The sequence below is a fragment of the Poecile atricapillus genome, chromosome 15, assembly GCF_030490865.1.
Source record: "Poecile atricapillus isolate bPoeAtr1 chromosome 15, bPoeAtr1.hap1, whole genome shotgun sequence".
In the NCBI taxonomy this organism is placed as follows: Eukaryota; Metazoa; Chordata; class Aves; order Passeriformes; family Paridae; genus Poecile; species Poecile atricapillus.
Window position 1 is genome coordinate 2,670,752 of NC_081263.1, and position 19,741 is coordinate 2,690,492.

Consider the following 19,741-nt stretch of genomic DNA (forward strand, 5'->3'; position numbering starts at 1 on the left):
CTCCTTGAAGGGAGAGGTTCCTGGGGTGGGGTGGGAAAAATCACAGGAAAAGAAAATAAAAATTTAAAAATCCCTGCTGTGGATTTGGCAGGCAACAAAGAAAAGCAAACTGGATGAAGGAAAACTTTTGTCAGAAGCATTTTCTGCACAATACCATGGTTTTAACCAAACCTTGGGATGGTCCAAATGACTTAGCCTTTGGTCCCTTACAAAATAGTGATGGTCTTGATGAAATTTCATTCAAAGAAATTAAGAGTTTAAATTTCATTTTAAATTTCAGAGCAGCTTTTTCCTTAGAACATTAGTATTTAAAAAGTGTAAAACAATCAACACCGAGACACTCCTTCTCCATTAAAACAAAATATTTTGACTGACTAGACTGAGATTCTGCACTGAAATATTTCACCTCAAGTTCTGTTGCTGTTGTTATTTTGTATTTTTTATTTATATGGTTTTATTTAACTTAAATGTTTTACCTTATAAAAAGTTTTTTATCAACTATCTTTTCAGGAACAGAGTTGAAGCACTACACAGCACCAGTGTGCACAGGGGTTGCTCTTGAATTTGCCTTTTTATTTTCATCTCTCATCTCTCAACACAGCAGCATCAAAACCTGCATTTCTGAGAGCATCCCCAATGGGATGGGAAGGCCAGCAGGAATCAGTTTAATCTGGTTTTTGGAAGAGGGGTGCTGAGGGCTGCAGTGGGTGCTGTGGCAGAGCTGCAGGTGGTGTCACTCAGGGTTGAGGGTTAATGCCCAATCTCATCCCCCAGCTGTTAGCAGCTGTATTTAGTCCTGTTTTCCGTGGGATTCGCTCCTTCCCCCTCCTGCAGCTCAGCACTGTTGGTCTCTCACTCCCCAGCCAAGTCTCTGTAAGGCCAGGCTTGCTCAAGCACGTAATGTGCAGCAGAAATGTCAGACCTGTGCCATCATCACCTGTGCTCACTCACTGCCCTGCCAAAGGGGCTGCAGCTCCACTCAGCCTGGGCTGGAGAGCACATGTGCTGCCAACACCTTCTGTGCATTTCACAAGGGATTCTCTGAGCTTGGAAAGCACCTTCAAATCAAGGGTTTGCAACAAGCCCCCCCTCCCTGAGTCTGCTGATCCCTTGGTGCAAAAGGAACATGTAATTCTTTCCCATTCAGCAGAAAAAGCGCACCAAACACCAGCACCTCCTTAGGATTTTGAGGCATCTTCTGCTTGTTTCCCAAGCCAGGGTTTCTCTGCTGGGCTGGGATATTGTGGTTATCCATGTCAGAGGCCAGACACAGCTCTCCAAGCCTTGAGGGAAAGGTGACGGGGATCAAAGTAGGTCTGCAAGGACCTCGTGCAACCCCTGGGCAACTCGTTGTGCATCCATGCTTTAACAGGAAGCTTTCTTTGTTCCAAGATTTACATTTTGTTTTCTGCAGCAGGCTGTGTTTCTGCTTGAAGAATTCTTCTTCTCCCTGGTTAAAAAGTCTCTTCGTGCTTGCTGCTGGCTGTGCAATGCCCGGTGAATGAGTTTTGATAATTTCTGTTGGGATTAATTAATTAATTGCAAATGTCTTCAGGCTAAATTGTGAGTTTGCATGTCAGGATGCTGTACATAATCAACAAAATCACTCAGGGGCTTGACATTATGGAGGTTACATGGAGATTGTGAGAGGAGCACATTCATTCCACATTAGTCAAAACTTTCTATATGTTATTTATAGAACAGTTCCTCTTTTATGAATTCCCAGAGTCAGAAGCAGAGATTTAAGATGAAATGTAAGGATAATAACAGAAGCAGGGAGATAATTCCACTGATTGATCCTATTTGATGAAATTGCAAAATGTTTGAATAGGATGAGTTACAATTTTAATGGGAGGTAGGACTGGAACAAATAAAGATCCATAATAACATTTCAGGTTAGATGGAACACTGCTCTCCCAAATGAATGAGCACTAATGAAGCATTGTTTGAGCTCCTAGAGACTGGCTACACCAGCCAAGCGAAGGGCACAGGATGAATTATAAAGTCAGAGAATTTGGATGTTATCACCACCAACTGACCCATGAGAATAAACAGTGCATGAGGCACATAAAAAAGCATTTCTTAAATCTATAAACCTGGATGTTTTGGCTTCTGTCCTGATCCTAGATTATTGGGTTGTGCTTTTCTTTTTTTTTTTAATTTAACTGACATCTCCTGCCTTATAAAAAGCCTATTCAGAAGCTGCACGGAGTCTTGCAAAGTTGAGGCAAACCCAGCCACACAAAGGCTTTATGGTTTATAATGAAACAGGAGGCAGATTTTCCAAATGACTTATATCTGGATTTTGAAATCATCAGTTTAAATCCCCTTGGCAATGAAAGCATTGTTGCTTCTGCTGGATTCACCACTTTTCATGCACTTGGTAAAGTCATCGTGTTGGTTCAAGTAAGTGTGCTTACAGTTTTGATCCACAGTACGTGGAATTTTTGGGGGTTTTTTCCTATTAGTGAGTGCAACTCATTGTTCTTAAGTCTGAACAGTTGTAGATCCAGAATATTCCCAGTCAATGACCAGTTTTCCCCTGTAGGACCTGGGAATACCCACCAGGCTGCCTGCCTTTCCCTGATTTATTTGAAGTGTTCATCAAAGCAGAATCTGAACTTCCACTTCCAATGCTCAGCCATGCAGCCTAAGACTTTGCAGACCTTGTGTTATTTACGTTTCTGGCTGGATATTTTGGTTGCATAATCAGGTGCACATGGAAATCTGGCATGCAGCAAAATGCTGTGAGCACGCGTGAAAACGCAGCGTCCGCTTGGTGAGGCTGGACAGCGTTTAAAGGTGATCTTTGCCATCAACATTTTGGGGGTTTTAAGGATGTTGCTGTAATGAAATCAAAAGCAAAACTCTGCCTGGTTGAGTTGAAAACTGCTCTTCAAGAAAGTAGTTTTGTCTTGGCCTTTGCTAATCAGATTTTGTTAAAAAGGGATGTAAAATAACAATGTGAAAGTGGGTTTTATTCAGCTTGTGGATGTTCTTTCCTTCCAAGCACTTGACTGTCCAAAGCATTATGGATTGGTGGGAAAAATGTGACTGTGTGTGGTGTTCACTAGAACTGGCCAGTTGTACCTGCATTTATTTGGGTTGGATTTATATTTACAATTATCTCTTATGCATGTGGAAATCTGACGTGTACTGCTAGCATGTTGGAGCACATATTTCACTAAATCAAAAGAAGTTGATGTAAATAGATGCCACGGTAAAATCTGCTGTCAAAATCCAACATAGAGACAACATTCCTGGATATTCTCCAGAGATGTTCAGAGCTCCAGAATGCAGCAGCACAGCTTGATCTCCCTTTTAGCTCTCTCTAGAACTTGCATTTCAACAACTGGGGCCTGGACAAGCAGGAATTGAGGTGTAAAAGGGCTGGAGTAGCAGCAGGGATTCCCAGGATGCTTCCAACCCACATAATGCAGAAGTTGGTCCTGCAGCAACCTCCAAAAATTTGTGTTGTACATTGTCTGTGGGATAGACAGGCCTGGAGCATCCTTTGAGATCTCTGTCATCCTGATAAACACTGATTCCCACTGGATTTCTGGGATGGATTGCTCTCTTCTTCTTTGCTTACTTAGAGTTTGAGGAGTATAAATTTTGGTTCTTCTTGATCTTTCACGTTTTCACTTGGCCCACAGTACCATGGAGGAGTTGAAAGACATCCTGCCCCTTCTTAGTCCAGGTCTGGGTCAGACTCATGGCTGGGCCCTCACTCTTTAATCAATTCCTCTTTCCAAAATCCCATCTTCAGTCTTCCACAGGGTGGGTTGGTTTTTTGTTGTTTGTTTTGTTTTGCTGGTTTGTTGGGGTTTTTTATTATTTATTGTTGGACCTCATCTGGTACAAAGGTTTAAACTGCAGAAGTAATTTAAAATATTGTGGCATTTCCTTTCTTAATTAATCCCAACTGTTTTCCTTGGTAGTACAGAAAGTATCAGTATTTGATGAGGACTTTTTGCCTTCATCACTGGAGCAGTGGATTCTTCCTGCCGAGTCTGTAAACAGCAGACAAGCCACAGAGTTCAGCCTTCATGTTCTGGTTTTCATTAAGCCCAGACTAGAGGAGCACCCCAGCTGTGTCTTCCTGTAAGGTCTGTCAGTCTTCCAAAGCTTGTTAACATGCTAATATAAAAGGAAATAGGGCTGACTTCAAGGAATTTACAGCTAGTCTTAAACTTCAAAGAGTAGAGCTGCATCTCTTCAATACTACAGCAACAACAACAAAAATCCTATAATAAAAGTTCTGCTAGGCCACGAGAACAGATCTGAGTGCACTGAACACTTCAGCCACCGTGCAGGATGCCACATTTTTGGTGGCAAGTTGCAACACAAAGCCTCCTGCAGTTGTGAAACTTTGTTCATAGCTGGTAGGTTTGATCAGAGACAAGATAAATTGCTGTCCAGCCCACAATTAGGATATCAGGCATGAAGTTGTCAATCTCTCCTTCCCTGAACCTGTTTTCCATGTAAATGTTTGCAGTGGGATGGTGGATCGGGTTTGAACAGCAGGCAGCATTCTCAGGTGGCAGGAATTGGAAGGACTCCTATGACTTCAAGGGGAATTACTGAACATCTGAGCAGCTGGCCCAGGCTGAGGAAACAGCTGCAGTGTCCTCTGAAGGCATTGGAACAAGGTGGGACACATTCTGTGGATTTTCATGGGAAAGAGAGCTCTGCTGTGTGCAAGCCAGGGGGAGAATGGCTCAGTGCTCAGGGCTGGCACCTGGATCTGCAGGAGAGCTCACAGAAATGGCCAGACTGATCTGAGGATCAGGAACTCCCTGAATCAAGATCAAGATCATTTATATCAAGAAACAATCCATGATTTCCTCCCCCCTCCCCATTTTCTTACTGCATCTCTTCTTTAGTTAAATGCATAACATGAAAGATTCACTGGAAACTCCTCTTTCCCCCCTTGCAGGGCTCTCTGCTCCTGGTGGAACCCATGGGAGCTTTCAGGCCTTGCAGGAACAAGAGGTTCTGCATCCCTGAAGTTCTCAGATGGGAACATTTCATCAGTAGTGAGAGCAAATTGCTGGTTTTATCATCTGTGGATCAGATTTCTGATAAAGGAAAAACACCACAGATGTTCAATAATGTATCATCATTTTGATGCTTGAAAAGATTTCCTTTAAAATTCTCCTGGAGAAAGCTGAAGGATTTGGATGCACAGGAATAAGGGTTGTTGCACAGCTGAGATAATTATATATTGAATGGCTTTGGCAGGAACCCTGAGCAATAAATGTGTCAGATGACACATTCAGGAGTCATTTGAGGAGATTTCTTCATGGGGTAATTTTTAAAATCAAGATTGAGCTCTTTGTGTCAAGTAACTGTAAGAATTAGAGTGTATTCACTTGACCTCAAAATTGGTTGCTTTGGTCACCCAGAAATATTAAAAGCAACTCAATGCAGGAATTAAAAAAAAAATTAAAAAGTGCAAAATAGCGTATTAAACTCTGCTGTTATTCACACTGTTCCTTCTCTGACAGCTTGTTAAAAATGCTGGGGGAATAGGTGCTGCTGTTATACTTTCGTTATTTGGTGCTAATTAGAAGAAACTTACACAGAATCCAGAGTGGTTTCTAAAGGGAGCTGATGGTTTAATAGGAATTAATTGAAAACTCAGCCCCCAGTGGTGCAGGAGGCCACAGGGAGCAATGGCACACGTTTAGATTCACTTACCAATGTTTTGTGCTCCTTGCAAAGGGAGCTGTGACTCCTCCACACTGGGGAAGCGCAGGGAGAAAGAAGAAGACCTAGATGGCTGGGCTGGAACCAGAACCAAGCACAGCCCTGTCCAAGTTACATTTTCCAGCTTCCTTTCACCTTGGAAAATGCAGAGATGTGGATGGCAACAGGTCATGTATCAACCCCGCTGCTGTTTCAATCCTCAAAGGGATTGAAAAGCAAAAACAACTGGTCAAATATCCCATAAACTAATTTTTACAGTTATTTCCCTTATGTATTTATATCACTCATGGCTGCAGTTTCCATCCTCAGTTCACCTGGCAGTTCTCTCATGTGTAGGAATTTCTGTTCTTTCTGCTGGCTCGAGCTGGTTTTATCAAGGGTCACTGGAAAATAACCCCCACCAAAACATAAATAAAAGAATTCTTATGTAAAGAAACAAACTGCCCCATAAAGCCTTTTTTTCTTTGACAGCAAAGCTGGGCGTTTAGGCAGTGATGTGCCATTTTTTTCAATGTTCTTGAAAATCCCATTTTAAGAGGAAAAAAAATGATAGGAAGGGCTGCATCAGTCTTGTTAAATTCCTGGGGATGGAGCTGAACATGATATGGTGTGTATCTATTGCCTTCTGCCAAAAGCACCTCAATTTTGTCAGAGAAAAATGGTAGGAGACACTGTGCCATAAGCTGATAAGGTCATATTAAATCAGCTGTCCGTTGAGTCTCACATATTTTATATATAGACATCCCCTGAGGGGGTTGTGTTCAGACCCTGGGACAGCCAGCACATAGGTGATGGCTGACAAGCACAGCAAATCAGCTAGAAGGAAAACACACTTCTTTTTCTGGGTTTTTTTTTCTTTTTTTGGTTTTTTTTTTGAGGGGGGTAGAAAGTGTGCAAATTAAATTAAAAAACTCCAGATGACATCATTTGGAATGGTGATTATGAGCGTTTGTAGCAGCAACAGAGAACTTTGCAGTGAAGAATTGAGGTGAGGGATCCATATCCCAGCTGAGACACTGGAACATGACAGGGATTTGGGAACAGCCCCCTTCCCTGCAGGGGTGGTGATGAGCAACAGCAGGAAAATAGGGAATTAATGTTAAAAAGGAAATCAAGTTCCGCAGTAAAGTTATTAAAATTATCATAGAATTTGCTTTGGAAAAAAAAAATAAATTGTTGCTTAATATAGCCTTAAGAATCTGGCACATTCTTGATGATGTTAATCCATCTGCTGACATTTCATCTTCCTCTTATTGGTTTTGTTTCCAGTTTTTTGATACCTCCAGCATTTTAGATGTTATGTTATTGAAGTCGTGGGTCTTGTAGAAAACAAATTACTCCATAGACTTAATTGCACCCATCTCACTCTTTATCTTGTTGAGGTGAACTTCTTATCTGCATTTCATTGTGGAAAAAAAAAAATAAATCTGTGATAGGAAACAAACCTACAAAAAGGGAGCAGGAGTTGATCACCTCTTGCCGTTTTCCCAAGAGCAAAATTAACAAGATAAGCTGTTATTACCTGTCAGGTATTATCTAAAGCCCAAATATTCTGGGCCCTGGGTAGACCTGAGGAAACCTTGTGCTTTTGTAGCAAACTATAAAAAAAAATATTCCTATCTGTGTTAAGTTTGAGATCTTTTTCTCTCTGGGAAACTTCCTTGGAGGAGAAAGATGGTATTAAAGGGAGCTTTGTGCATTTATCGTGCTGAAATGTGGAGCTAGAGAAGGAATACATTTGAACTGATCATTTAAAATTCCAGTTTCACTGTCATGATTTTGAATTTTGACTGACAGCATCTTGGTTTTCCAGACTGATCCCTTTTCCCTTACTGTCACCTCTGTGCTGGAATTCACACAGAATTTCCAGATCCATTTTACCTGTGCAATTTCAGTGCTGTGGTTTTGTGTTTTTTGATGCTTTTGTGTTGGGTTTTTTTAGTAGCTGCAGCGTTGTTTTGGACAGAATAATTCAAGGAGCCAGCAGATGAATGGAGTGTGTTGTACACATTTCTCAAGGTGTTCCAGGCTGCCTCTTTAAACAAGCATGTGCTTGTGTGCAGTCATGCTCATGGAGCTCTGAGGTTGATGTCTATAAGTTATTCCACCTGATTATGAATATATGGATTCAGTGCTGGAATTAGCGGAGTGTGTGGATCAGGGAAGTCAAGGCAGGAGGGGAATCTGCGGGGAAAACCCAATTGAGTGGCTTACCCGAGACTTCTGAAGTAAGTTCCTTAATTTCTTTGTGTTTTCTCTTTTGCTGCGAGGTTTTTCTTTGTTTGTACGTGTTTAATTAGTATCTCAAAAGCATATGCAAACGAGCTGTCTGGCTAAAGATTTTGGAGCACACGGGAGTGGATGAAAGTGGTTGGGGAATACAAAGGAGCACCCACAGGGAAAACGTGCTTCTGCCTCCTGTCCCTCGCTTGCCAACAAGCTAAACTCCAACCTGGCTCTGCTGAAGCCAAATCTAAAACTTTTTGTGGCCAGGCTTTCACCTCAGGTTAAAATAGATATTTGAGAAAGGTCCAGCTCTTCAGCTGGTGGTGGAGTGTCCCACAGAGACTGCTGAGCTGCTGGGTGGGATGTGTCCGCAGCCTGAATTATCCTGTGGGATGACAGGATGGCCAGGAGGCACTGCTAAATCTGGCCCTTAGGAAAACTGACACTCTGTGTATTCCACATAGGTTCTCCCACTCCCCTACTGTCAGAAAATGCTGGATAGGAAAGCTGTTATAAGATCCAGCTTTGTTAGAGAAACGTATTCAGATAACGGGGAATTCGGGGATTTGTTCACCGGATGATAGTGGATGAATGGTGTCTGTCTTCTGTGCATGAATTGTCATTGACTTTATTATCAACTTCTCAATGTATTCGTTATTTGAGCTGATTTCCTGATTCATTCTTTGTCAGTGGATTGGCTGCCAGCACTTCATTGTGGGTTTCCAACATTGAAAATTTCAGCTCTTTGTAATGGGCATCCAAGTCACACGGCGTTCTTCCTTTTCCTGGTTGGAAAAGGGGTTGATGCAAATACTAAAAATGAGCATGAATTTAAAATTCACTTTTTAAAACACCTTTAAAGCACATTATTTTTAGGCAAAACTTGTCTCAGTGCAACAGTCTCAAAACCTGTTCCTTCTCCTTGTCCTGATCAAGCAACATACCAAAGTCTTGAGTGACACACAGGTTTTTGCTCTGGTATTTGCACAGATTGATGTGTAGGAGCTCACTTGAAGAATCAGGTTGGAAAACAACTTGAATGCCGTGGAACAGAATATTCACAGGCTTATTTGCAGCTTTCTCTCACTTCTAATAATAAGTGTAAGTGTGGATCACTTGAGCTGTCTCGCTGTTCCCAGCTCTCCCCAAGTTCTTTGGGGATTTATTTCTCTCTCTCTCTAGGGCTGCCTGTTGGAAAACAGGAGGCTCTCAGGCTAAATTCACCTTGCACACATAGTGCTGATTTCTTATCCAGTAATCAAGTTGTGACTCAAGACCAAATGCAACCCACATTCCAGTTATTTGACCCTCTGGAATTCTGCCTTCATCCGAGCAGCTCTGTGGGCTGACAGTGCTAGGTGTTCCCAGGATATTCTCTTTTCCTCTGGTTTCTCTTCTCTTTGATGTAGATTTATGTGCAGGTAGAATTTCTAGGCACAAAACATGTGATGTGAAATGGGGGTTGACCTCTTTGGTGTTTCTATCAGCATCCTGATAATCCTGATACAAATTTTCCTACTCCAGTCCTTCATGGGCTGATCAGCTGCAAAATCCCTGTGCTCGTGGCAGTAGAGGAAGACCTTGGGATCTGAAATGCTCCAGGATAAATTGTTACATTCCCCCAGTCTTTCTTTCCTCCATGTATGGGTCAGGAATAGCATGGAATGGCTTTTTTTTGTGAAGTAGGATGCATAAAGCTTTGTCTAGCTCCTGATTTTGGCGTAGAAATTGAAATGCAATGAACCCTTAATAGAATTAAAGAGCTGGTAATGCTTTTCTGCTGCCTAAGTGTGATTGTCAATTGAATTGGATGGAGAGTTTTGATTTTCAGAGCCACAAAACCAGTAGTTTGAGCATTTCCAACTGCAATTAGTGGCAAGTTGATTGAGGAAGTAAATTCATGCATCTGTGTCTCACCTTCCTGTCAGGGTGGTGGTATTTTGGGAACTCTGAAGCAGGGAGCAGGCTGAGGCTCTGAAGATGACCATGGTGCTGTGAAGAACAGTATTAATGCTCTGGGCATGACCCATTCTTGGTAATTCTGGGATCTCCTGCCCCATTAGTGATTTGTGGAATGTCAGCATATCCTGGGAGGCAGGAATTAACCCCATGTCCAGATAGAGTGATGAATAAATATAGCACAGCTTTCGTGTGTGGATTTCATGAGGAGTCACTCACTGACCATTTTCATTAACAGGCAAAAGTTTTCCATCAACAAGAGTAAACCAAGCAAGTTTTGATTAGAAAAATTATCAGAGGATGAAAATAATAATTTAGAATATATGTTCATGATGGTTTCCTTGACATGTCAGAACAATCATTGCTGGCTTTTTTTTTCGTATGTAAAAAAGTTGAAGAAAGGAAGAAGTGAGGAGGCAAAACCTCTCAGAAAGGTTTCACACTTTAAGTGTAGATATCATTATCAATCCCAAGAGGTGTTCCTCGGTCCTTATTTCTGAGGGACACAGGATTAGAGCCTATCTCCAGTAATTTCTGCCCCTAATAATGATTTATTTATTTCATATACAGAGAGAGTGTGAGAGATTTAAAATTCCCTCCTTCACAAGCTCTCACTGTTATGATGAAAGTCTCAGTTTCAGAGCAGTCCCAGGTGCAGGATCTTCTGTCCTTCGAAGATTTTCTCCTCTTCCTACTCTAACTGGTCCTACTTGTCTTCGTGTAAATATTCAGCTCAACTCTTTCTATAAAGGAAGGGAAGAAATCCATGACAAAGCTCTCTCAGCACCTTTTTTTTTTTAATAACAATATGGTTAATTATCTTTAAAATCTGCTGAACAATTAAAGACATTCCCATAAACAGCCCAGGCACTCCTCCAGCCCCCGTGCATTTGCAGCATCATGCAGACCTTACGTGAGCAACACAGCTCCCAAAAATGTGCAATTTGGCCCAACAGACCAGTTGGTAAAAATCCTACATTCCTCTTCTTGCTGAAAATGGCTTTCTGGGCCATTTCAGAGAGCAGATCATTTGCTCAAACATCTTCTGAAGTGGCTCTCAGAGAGGAGAAAATCTTTGCATTTGCTAAATAATGCAAGGACCGACTCAGCCAGCCCCTGTCCACTTTGCAGATGGAGAAAGGGAGGCATAAAAGGACTTTTTCTTCATGTTCCAGCAGGGAGCTGGTGGCAGAGGAGGGAGGGAAGCCCAGTGCAGGGGCTGGGAGCATTGTGCTCCAGCCTCCAGTCTCTCCTGGGTGCTCCAAGTGCAACATTTCGCTTCAGCCAGGAAACATTGGCCCCACGAGGCCACATTTTATAATATATATAGAAAGTGTGTGTATTTATATATATATAACTTTAAAGGTAGGTGGCTTTTTTTTCCATGTTAAATTTATAGGTAATTTACATAACTAATTTGTAAGCCAAAGTGTAAATGATGCTCAGCTGAAGTGACCATTTTGACAAGCAAGTGCAAACATTGTCAGAACATTGGCAGATCTGCTTTGGACAAGACTGAGCTTGACAGCTTTTTCTGTGTTCATCTGGATTTTCTGGGGGGGCAGCAAGGGGGGAGTGTGTTTTGTTTTCTTTTAAGAGCTACTTAAGATTAGAGCATTATAATGGTCTGTTTTTTTATATTTTCCATCGAGCAATGTCATTTAAGATATTAAAAAAGCTGCCATGAGAACCAGAAAGCTGTGGGTTTGTTTTTTGTTTTTTTTTCCTGTGCTTTTTGTACCCAATACTGTTTAAACAAAACTATTGTGAGATGTGGAATGCTCTCAACCATTTGACATAATAATTCAGCTCTGGTTAAAGATGATGACTTAAAGAAAGCTTGCAAGACCCCTTACACCAATGGTAGAGAGGGATTAGGAGTGGGGAGATCAACATTTTAAAATCCCAGAAATATGCAAGATAATTTTGAGGGTTTTTTTAAATCTTGGAACACTAAAATTGAGGATTTGAATGGCTTTAATAAAACTCCTGGTTTTATTAAACCAGGAGAAAACTCTTGGTGCTGTTAATTTTTATTTATTTTTATTTTAGGCCAGTGGATCAGTTTCTTTGTTTCCATCCTTCTCACATATCACTCAGTGTGGACAAAGTCTCTTCCTGTCTTTAGCTCTCATCCAGCCCAGTTCTCCCAGGACATGGTGGGAATCTCTTGTGCAGCTTTGCAGTGAACTCTGGAAATTTGGCCTTTCACAATGTGTGTCCCAGCACAGGCCAGCTGACACTGACATACAAGAAACACCAGAAGAAAACGATTTTATTTCTGTCTGAAAAGATATGTATAGTTTTTAAATAGGATACAAGTTAGTTCTGGACATTTAGTGGCAAGTAGCAACTTGGGGTTATCCAGGGTTAGAAAAACATGATTTTCCCATTCTTGCCTTGCCCAGCTAGTGTGATGTCTCTAGGTCTAGTGGCTTTTCAACTCCAAAATATACAAAAGGACAGATTATAATTTTTCCTGTGGACCATTATTTATCATTGCTCTTCTTAATGATCTGCATCTGCTTTAATAAAAAGAATATTTAAGAAACCATAAAGAAAGCTAACCCAATTCTCTTTTAATGCAGCGTGTAATTAAATCTTTATTGAGATTTGAGAGCTGTGCAACCACAAAAGAAAACAACACAGAAAAAGAGGAGTGATCGTGTCTTTATATCCAGAGACATATTTGGAAAAATCTGTGCAAGAAACCCTTCTGTATGAGGTCAGGTAAAAGATTGTGACCATTCCACAAGCCTGTCCTGCATTTATTAGGATTGCATGTGGCAGGAATATGGAAGTGAATCATTCCTTTATGGACAGTCAGATCTCTCTGCCGTGTCACACCTGTAAAATGAATGTCTGGATAGTCCTGGTCTCAAGGGAGAATCAGAAGGGAATGTTAAGACCCCTCAGTTCTGTGTGGGTGTTTCAGCAGACACAGCCTGGAACAGTTTCCAGCTCGTTCCTCAGTGTTTGGGGATGGCCAAGCTGTGGCTCAGGCTGTGGCTGGAGCACGTGAGCAGCCCCAGCTCCATCTCCCTCCAGCCCTGCACCAGAGTTCCTGCCCTATGGAAGTCCAGCAGAAAGCCCAGCTTTCCCATTTCAGCACCAGGTTTTGATGGAATGAACACATGAATGTGCCCTGTTGATTAACCCCTGCTTATAACCACTGGCTCTGCTGATTTGCACCCAGAAATGAGGATTATTAATCCTCTTCACACTGAATAAGGTGCCCAGAACTGAAAGATTGTTAGTTTTGTCACAGAGGTGTTATAGATGATAAATATTTTGGATAATGGATCTGTGTTTTACTATGTAGAGACAAGCTCATGTTTTCAGTAATAATTTTTTACAGTTATGAAGCTTGTAGAACAGAATTCTTCCCATTTACTGCCCTAAGAATTCACTGAGAAATGGGAGAAACCCCTCTCTCCAGAATACAAGTTATCTTGTATTTTTGCTAACGTATATAATTACTGATGTGGGTGTTCCCACATCTTAGAATGGAGAAAGTGCTTTGCCAAGATTGAAAAACCATAGTAAGCAATATAAATGATTTCTCTCACACACCAGCGTTTCTTGCTGAGACAAGTGAACTGGAACTGTGTTTAAAACCATATAATTATACTCCTATATATCATTTATTAAATCAGATTTCCCCCACCCTCTTTTCTTTCAAGTCACTTCTGAAAAGCCTTGTGTTCCAAGAGGTCTGAGAGCTGGGGTCCTCTCCTGGAAGAGCACTCTCTTGAAAATGAACCACAGCATCAATAAAGAGCCCATCTGGAGCCGTGTGGTGCCTTGTCCCTGTGCCACCACTGCTCCTTGCCTTGGTGTCCCTGCTTGGCCCAGACAGGAGGTGGTGTCCTTTGGGGACTGCCCCACTCATCCATGGAGCTTTTTGGCCATCCAGCCTGGTTTCCTTCATGGCACAGGCCAGGTAATTCCACTTCTCCATTCCTCACTCCTGCCCAGAGCTGCCTGTTAATCCATGGGCTGCAGAAAGCCTCTTGTGGATTTCCTTATTTCACACTCATTTCTATGCTGTTTAAAGCACAAAGAAGCTGACCCAGTGTTTTCACACCCCTGCAATAGAAGGACTATTAAATGATTTTTCCAGAGCACACAGATTGTGTATGCAAAGGTCCAGCACGCAGATCCTGACTTGTTTATGCCTCAGGTTGTGCATACAAAAAGCTGTTTAACTTGGAGCCAATATCTCTCTCTTTCCAGCACCCACACCTCCCTCAACCCACTCCTCCAAGAGAGCCTGGGGAAAAGACTTTATAGCACACTCCAAAAGGCTGGGGAGCAAGGCTGTGTTGGACAAAGGGACCATCTGAATGTGAATTTGCAGTTCTAATCCAAGTAGAGGTTCCAGCTGTTGGTTTATGAGCAGGGTCCTACCTTGGGAAGCTTTTCTTTATGTCAGGAGATACGGGCGCTGTTGCTGGGGAATTTGTGGGGTAGGTGGTGCCACTCAAGTCCTTAGAACTTTCCTCAGTTCATCCTGTAAATGGCTAATTCAGATGTGGTGGCATCTCCTGGGACTTTCACTGTGTAGCTTGAGAGTTTAAGGGCATCTCAGAGCTGTTGTTGTATTCTGAGGCCCTTGCACTGCAGATCACAGAGTCTGCACAGGGTTTTTTCAGGTTTAAATGTTAATTCACACGAGCAAGAATTGCAGTTTTGTTTTATTGTGCTCCTTTTTTCCTTTGGTCATTCTGTTACTAAGTGACTGAGAAAGGAAAATTGGATATTAATGGTTTGATACATCAAGGGAAGAAATGCTTTTACTGCTCACAAGATATTCACATGATGGTGATCCATTAGATTTCAATCTAAATTTCCCATCAATCTTTTTCTATTGTTCCTTCTGTCCTAAGGTGGTTGTGTTTTGTTTGGGTGGTTTTTGCCACTCTGTGCTTTTACTCCTTTTCTGTTCAATCCTTTTCAAGTCTTGTTAAACAGTGCTCCAGTTCTTCCTGAGCTCTTTGGTCTTCCAGGATGAGAGCAGAGCTCCAGCAGTTCCCATGTGGTCCTGCTGTCTCCAAGATTCCTAAGTTCCAACTCATGTATTTAAGGAGATATCTTTTTTTCTTGGGGCTTAATTAATTTATTTAACAGTTCTCCTTTTTTTTTGTGCTAGCCAATTTACCATGTGCTTTTACAAAATATAATATAAAATAGAAAAAAACACCATTATTTGAAGGAAAATGCTGAGAAGTGTGAGAGTTATGCTGATTTTTACTTAGTGACTACTTAAAAATTGCAATACTCAGGGCTATCCTTGTAGGGAAAGATTAATTCTCATTAATAAAAGGTACAAACCATACAAAAGAGAAAAAAAACAAACCTGGCCATAAGAAAAACAAACATGGGTGTTCTGCTCATGACCTACCATGAGCAGAAATCTGCTCAATTTACAGCAATGTTTGTCATAGGAAAACTTGTAACATATTGTCCTTTTATTGCGTTTTATGCCTTTTATTAGCTTGCAAATCTAATTAGGAAGCCAATTGGCACCCAGTACGCAGTGACGGAAGCAGCACCACCTATTCTTGTGGCAGCTTTGGTTTGGCTTTATGGGTGGTCTTTGTTCCTAAAGGCTTATATGAATCCCACATATTAGCTGAGCTGGTTCCCCCTTGATGTCTGTGTTGTATTGTACACATGTTGTCACTGTTTGACACTTAAACAATCCAGATTCTTACCCAGCCCATATTTAGTGCCATAATAAACTTCTGAGCATATGTTTTTGGGAGCAACAGTGACATCCATCACCCCAACGTGACAGATAAATAAGCAGGACTGGAGAGTGTCCACGTCTTCAGAGGGCAGAGCTGGACTGCAAGGTGTGTGCCAAGGGGATGTGGTCATCTGCCTCGCCCTCCCTGAGCTTTGTTTCTTCTCCTTGTTTCAGTAAATGGAAACAGCTCCTGAAGAGACCTAAAAGCTTCACCCCATCCATGTGAAAAGCACGTTGTTCCAAAACTCTTCCAGGGAAACATTTCCTGTTTGGGGCTTTGGCTTGACACACAGTAGATGTAAGGCATCAAGCATTCCTCTTTCTTCCCTCTTCATCTCAATCCCTGTGTCTTGCAGTGAGGAGCTCCGTGGAGGGCTGCTCTGGAGCCCTGGCAGATGTGATGGGGATGCTCGAGCCTTTCCTGCTCCCGTGAGTCTCCTCTTGTTTGTGCAGAATTCCTGTACTTGAGAGCTTTTGTTCAGACAGAAGTGGAGGGGTTTCTTGTGGGTTTTGTTTGGTTGGATTTGGTTGCTGCTGTTGTTTGGGATTTTTTTGTTTTTTTTTGAGGTGGTTTTTGCAGAACAGAAGAGGGAATTGCACACGAGGAGCTTCAGCATTTGTGTTGTGCCTTGTGCTCTCTGAGCAAGACCAGAGGCTGACAAAGACTAATGGCAGCACAAAAGGTTTAAAGTGTGGTCATGTCTTGTCTTAGCTGGGTAAACACATTCAATGAGAGCTTTGTCTGAACAAGGACAGAGAAGTCGAGCCTTGAACAAGGAAATAATTTATGTAAGTTTTAATGAATATTTAATGTGGAATGTTAATTATAAAAAAGAGGGTATGTATTTTGATGTCGTGCCTTTAAGTGTCAGATCATGCAGTGTCTCCCTGGCCTGAGGAGGACGATCAGCTTGCTAATTACAGATGTATATCAGCCCAGTGAGAGTACCCTCCCACCATACCAATATCTCTTTAAAGAAGCAGGTGGTGTAGATGAAAAGGAGAAAATACCTTTAAAACCAATATATGAGAGCCATCTGCCTTGATTGCTTTCATTGCGTTTCCTATTGATCAATATTGCTGAACACAAGAGAAGACAGTTATTAATAGAACATAAACCAGAAATTTCCTAGTGCCAGCTGTTCATAATACAAACATAATTCTTAGTATTTTATCATGATATGTAGATGTAAGAAGTTATTTGGCTGAAGTAGTATTTCTCTGAAGATAAGTGGCATTTCTGAGGTAGCCTTTTTGTTCTGTACCTCTGCATCCTTCCACCCTCTTGGACCTGGAAGGAGACCCCTGTAAACTATTCCCACCTCAAGCAGATGCGGCTGAGGCTTCTACCACAGTAAAAATGAAAAAAAATTGAATTTTTATTTTTACTCAGCATGTTCCAGTGCTCAACAACGACCCTTGCTATGAACTGAAACACAAATAAAGGTGAAGTTACCAGGTGCTGTCACAATACTAAAAAGGCTGTTTTAAGACTGGCTCCTTAGAGTGTCATTACAAAATCCAAGCGTGCATCAGCAGCCGGTCCTACTTGTAAAGGGATATTTGTTCATATCTGACCTTGGTTTGAAATTTACCCGTCCTCATTAAGAGAATGAAGCCCAGCACCACTGACCCTCCTGTCTCCCCCAAAGCACAAAGATTTGAAGCTGCATCTAGGCCTGGGCTCTGCCCCGATTTCATGCTCTGCATGTGTGTTGAGCGAGTGAGAGGGCAGGCAACACGCCTGGGAATAAACCACATTAGCTCTCAAAGGGAGATTTTAAAGTTTTAATATTATGCTTGTCTAGTTTGATCTCGTATCTGGTCGCTGAATTGTATCATTGCAAGGAACATGAGAACAGCAGCATGACCATGAGGTATATTGTGTTACAGAATGAGGTTACACAGCACCAAAGCACCACCATATTTCAGTAACAAATGCAGCTTCTGGGGAGTTTTGTTATCATTGCATAAGCTTCACTGCTCCCTAGAAGATGACACTGATTCAGACAGAAAACACTAATTCAGTTCTTGCCAGCAGAGCCAATTGTCTCTCTGATTACATTAGACTGACAACTGGTTTTCAATGTCATTGTCAGCCGCAGCTTCTCATACATGGTGCACTGGAGCATGAACTGGGCTCCCTTTATTTAATTATTTCTGCCCATTTCTGTGTTTGTGAGTAAGGCAAATGTGAGCCTCCCATCACGCAGACAGAAAAATGTCAGGTGTTTAGGTTACAAAACTCAGGCTTCAGCAGTGGGGCCAGCACCTTTTTGAAGCTGAGTGTGTTTGTCACTCTAAAGAATTAATTTGAAACTATCGTATCTTTTTTGGTGTGTTGGTTGACTAGAAGTAACCTAGAATTTCTGCATGAAATAATTGTTTTATTAAATAATTTACTGAATATGTTAGTTTTTTTTCCCTTAATTAAGTGGTAACTGGAAGACTGCCTGTGAGCTGCCCATTGCAGGCACCTGTTATTTAAAATTTAAAATTTGCTGTGCGCTGCTGGTGTTTTTGGGCCCACGAGCTCTGTCCTTTCTGGGTGTGGAGGAGTGTGGAGCTCAGAGGGTGTCTGTCCAAGCAGGATCTGTCTGGGCTGTGTGCTGTCACTCCTGCCCTGATGCAGGGGATGGCGGTGAGGGCTGGCACTGGAGATGTCACTTGGCAGGCAGGGCTCAAATTTGGGCCTCAGCCTGTGCTCGTTTGGGCAGCACAAGCAGCGTGTGGGGCTCTCTGTGAACAAAGCCCCGTTGGTCCAACCAGCTGTGCTGTTTGACAGGGAGTGATGGCCTTTCCAGTGTCACCACAGCCATGGGCTGACACCAGCTCGCTCCCTTGTGAGCAGCCCATGGCCAGCTGAGGTACAGCCTGGCCACGAGCCAGAAAACGTGTTCTCTTTCTGTGGTTTGTTTGTTATCTGGAGCACAGGACACCCCGTGGAGCTCTGAGCTCATTTTCACATGAGTGTGTCCACGATCAGCCTCCTCCCCTCCCTTGTGTCACTCCATGGAAGGAGGATGAGGGATCCAGGACGCTGCTATGGGGGGTCAGCACCATCTGCAGAGATGTTGCTCATCTGGCCAAGTTCTTCTCCAAACCCTGCTGGTCACTGCTACCCCTCCTCAGCAGGAAAGGGATCAAGTCTGGAGGCAGCGTTTTTTCTTTTTCTCCACATTTTCTTGGGTAGACTTACAATTTTATTTTTTTTTTTTCCTTTTCAAGTTTTCATTTCTATTAAGGTCATAAATGCACTTTAAAAAATATAAAGATTAAATTTTTCACAAGGTCTTGTTTCTGGAAGAGCTGTGTGTGTAAGAACAGCAAGAGGTTGGCAATAAAATCAGGAGAGGTATCGGCAGTGAAGTTTGCTGTGCCAAACAAAATGCTGTTAAAATAGTGTTTTTGCATTAGTTTTCTATAGTTTTATTAAAAACACCCTAGAATATCTTAGTAGGTTGTCAAGGAGGAAGCTCCATGAGCTCACAGTGGCTGTGTGAAATGAAGCCCCATGAAATGGTTGCTGCCAACTTTGTGATTCCTCCATGCCTGCAGAACAAGAGATTTATGCTCTGCAGAAATGTGTCTCCCTCTATTTCTGAATTCTCTTCCACTGTTCCCGTTGCCCAGAAGTCAAACAAAGCTAACCTCCTCCAGGTCCCAGAGTGAAAAAATGCAAACACACTGCATTTAAAAGTAGATTTAGCAACTCCAAAGTGGGCGATTTGGTTCCACCCATCAAACCTGAGTTCTCTGATCTGAAGTCAGATGGGTGCTACTCCTAGCGAGATGTTTGCCAAATCTAATTAAGCTTTGCATAATGTGCATCTTGGGTGATTTGATTTATTAGCTTTGTTTGAAGAAAGTAATAATAAAAAAAAGAAAATGGCTTTGGTAATAAGCTGTTTGAATTCCCTGTGCAAGTAGGCACAGTCCCTCCTGGATCTCCCTGAAATGCTCTCGAGGTGCACGAGTTGCCCGTGGACTGATGCAACGCTGGGAGCTGGAGCAAAAACGGTGTCTGGAATGAGGTGTTTGAGTATTCCCCACTGAGGATAATGATTTCCATTCTCAAACCCACCAGAAAAC